This window comes from Colletes latitarsis, unplaced genomic scaffold, assembly GCF_051014445.1.
Source record: "Colletes latitarsis isolate SP2378_abdomen unplaced genomic scaffold, iyColLati1 scaffold0002, whole genome shotgun sequence".
NCBI lineage: Eukaryota > Metazoa > Arthropoda > Insecta > Hymenoptera > Colletidae > Colletes > Colletes latitarsis.
This window is the reverse complement of record NW_027488365.1, coordinates 40,348,500-40,352,285: the sequence shown is the minus strand read 5'-3', so window position 1 is coordinate 40,352,285 and position 3,786 is coordinate 40,348,500.

The following is a 3,786-nucleotide window of genomic DNA, read 5'->3' as shown; positions in this document are numbered from 1 at the left end:
TGTAAATAAACGTGTGCGAAGAAGCAAGACGAGTGGATATATCCCACATAAAAAATTCCGAGACCGCGAGCCGTGTGATGTCTACGGTGGATGGTTACGAAGCAAAGAAAATACGTGAGGTAGGGGTCGAAATGGCAATTATCTTAAAAGACGAAGAACCCGTTTATCAGCGAGCTAGGCGTCTATCCGCGGTAGAACGAGACGAGGTAAATGCGCATATACGAGAGTGGTTGCGCGACGGGATCATTCAACCCTCATTGTCAGATTTTGCGAGTCCGGTCGTTCTAGTGCGGAAGAAGGACGGGTCGTCACGACTATGCGTCGATTACAGGCAGCTCAATCGGAAAGTTATCGGCAAAGTATTACGGTCCGTATCGTGTAACGAGAGTGCTGCGAAACGAATGATATATTGTAGAGAGGATAGGCGATCACGAAGGCCCGGGAGAAACCAGCACAGCAGCAGAGTACATGAAAGTTTGGGTCCACGACTCAGGCTCCGACCGAAGCGACGAAGAAAACGCGGAAAATGTCTGAGGCCAGACATCGCTGCAGGACGGCCGAGTGTGGGTGACAGTGTGGGTGATGAAAGAATCGCATAGATAAACACTGCCGAAAGGCAAGCGACCGCGAGAGCGAGAGTGAGAAAGAGAGTGAAAGCGTACGCGCGAGCGAGAGAAGTCTAAAGGGCAATAGACGCCGAAATCGGTGTGGCAATGAACGTGCGCGAGAACCGAAATATAAGAAAGCGAACGATAGAAGACAGGTTCAGAGTGTATTATGCGAGCGTGACGTTTAGAGAAATTGCGAAATAAAAACCTGTGAGTGCACCGAGATTACGAGGGATAATTCTCTAAATCGACATCACGAAACCATATCCCTACACTAGCTTCCTACTCGCTTACTAGCTCACTACTGCCTTACTAGCTTACTGCTTGCTTACTATCTCGCTGCTTGCTTCCTATCATTCCGCTTGCTTACTAGCTCACTGCGCCCTTACTCGCTTACTGCTTGCTTACTGGCTTACTGCTTGCTCACTAGTTTACTTCATGCTAACTAGCATAGTCCTCTCTTACAAGCTAATTGCTTTGTTACTAGCCTGCTGCATGCTTACTAGCTTACTTGTTTCTTACTAGCTTACTGCTTGCCTAGTAGCATACTGCTTCAATACTAGCTTCCTGCTCGCTTACTAGCTCACTGCTGCCTTACTAACTTACTGGTTGCTTACTAACTTACTACTTCCTTACTAGCTACCTCCTTCCTTACCAGCATTCTGCTTGCTTAGTAGCTTACTGGTTACTTACTAGCTTACTGCTTGCTTACTTGTTCACGGCATGCTCAATAGCTAACTGTTTCCTTCCTAGACAGCTGCTTGCATGCTAGCATACTGCTTGCTTAATAGCTGACTGTTTTCTTACTAGCTTACTGCATGATTACTAACTTACTGCTTGCTTACATGCTTACTGCTAGCATACTAGCTTCCTGCTCGCTTACTAGCATACTGCTTTCTTACTAGTTTACTGCTAGCTTATTAACTTACTGCTTGTTTACTACCTAACTGCTTTCTTAGAACACCCCGGCTTTCTTCTTAACTTTCTGCTTTCTTACTAGCCAGCTGCATGCTGACTAGCTTACTGCTTGCTTACTAGCTTGTTGCTTGCATACTGGCTCACTGCTTCCTTACTAGCGTCCTCCACGCTTACTAGCTCACTGTATGCTTACTGGCTTACTGCATGTTTACTAGCTCACTGCTTGCTTATTAGCTTGCTGCTTACTTTATAGCTTCCAGCATGCTTACTAGCATACCGCTATCATACTAGCTAGGAGCTTTCTGACTAGCCTGCTGCTTGCTTACAAGCTTACAGTTTGCTTAGTAGCTTATTGCTTGCTTACTAGCTTACTGGTTCCTTACTAGCTTGCTGCTTGCTTTCTTGCATACTGCTTTCTTACTTGCTACTTGCTTTATTACTAGATTGCTTCTTGCTTACTAACTTACTTGTTGCTTACTAGATTACTGGCTGCTTACTAGCAAACTGCATTCTTACTAGCCTCCTGCTCGCTTGCTAGCTTACTACATACTTACCCGCTAACTACTTGCTTGGTAGCTTGCTGCTTGCTTCTAGCTTATTGCATGCTTACGAGCTAACTGCTTTCCTTCTAGCGTGCTCCTTGCATTCTAGCTTATTGCTTGCTTACTATATTGCCACTTGCTTTCTACCTCACTGCTTGCTTACTAGCATACAGCTTTCTTACTAGTTGACTGCTTTCTGACTAGCCTCCTTCCTGCTTACAAGCTTCCTGCTTGCTTACTAGCTTACTGCTTGCTTTCTACATAACTGCGTTCCTACTACATTCCTTCTTCCTTCCTAACTTTCTCCTTTCATACTAACTTACTGATCCCTTACTAGCCTCCTGCACGCTTGCTAGCTTACTGCATTCTTACCTGCTTACTACTTGCTTGCTAGCATACTGCTTCCTTACTAGCTTCCTGCTTGCTTACTAGCATATTGCTTGCCTACTAGCTTACTGCTTGCTTACTAGCATTCAGCACTCGTACTAGCTACCTGCTCGCTTACTGGCTTACTGCATGTTTACTAGCTTGCTGCTTGCTTTAAAGCTCACTGCTTCCTTACTAGCATACTGCATCCTTACTAGCACACTGCTTTCTTACTAGCTTGCTGCTTGCTTAATAGCTTACTTGTCTCTTACTAACTTACTGCTTGATTACTATCATACTGCTTCCTTACAAGCGTTCTCCCCGCTTATTAGCTCACTGCTTGCCTACAGGCTTGTTGCATGCCTCCTAGATTACTGCTTGCTTACTAGCTTGCTGCTTGCATTCTTGCTTACTGCTTGGTTACTGGCATACTGGTTTCTTACTAGCTCACTCCTGGCCTACTATCTTACTGCTTGCTTACTAGCCTTCCGCTTGCTTCCTAACTTAGTCCTACCTTACCAGCTTCCTGCTGCCTTACTAGCTCTCTGCCCGCTTCCTGGCTCAGAGCTTGCTTACTAGCTTACTGCTTGCTTACTACCATACTGCTTTGGAAGTAGCTTACTGCTTGCTTACTAGCTGGCTGCTTGCTTACTTGCTTACTGCTTTCTTCCTAGCTAACTGCTTTCTCAATAGCCTACTGTTGGCTTACTAGCGTACCGCATTCTTACCTGCCTACAGATTACATACTATTATACTGTTTGCTTTCGAGCTTACTGCTTGCATACTAGCATACTGCTTCCTTACTAGCTTACTGCATGCTTACTATCCCACTGGCTGCTTAGTAGCTTACTACTTGCTTCCTAGCTAGCTGCTTTTTTACCTGCTTACTGCTTGCTTACTTGCCACCTTGTTACTTACCAGTTTATTGCTTGCTCACTATCATGCTGCTTTCATACTTGCTTCCTCCTCGCTTACAAGCTCACTGCTTGCTTACTAGCTTACTTGTTGATTACTCGCTTACTGCTTGCTTACTAGCATGCAGCTGACGTTCTAGCATATCGCAACCTTACTAGCTTCCTGCATGCTTAATAGCTTACTAGTTCCTTAACAGCTTACTGCTAGCTTACTGACATCCTTCTCCCGTAATATGTCCCGGCTCGCTTACTAGCTTCCTGCTTGCTTACTGGCATAATGCTTCCTTACTTGCTTCCTGCGTGCTCTGTAGCATGCTGCTTCCTGACTCTCTGCCTGCTCGCATACTAGGTCACTGCACTCTTACTAGCCTGCTTGCCTGCTAGCTTACAACCAGCTTACTCGCTTAGTGCTTGCTTACTAGCCCGCTGCTTGCTTTC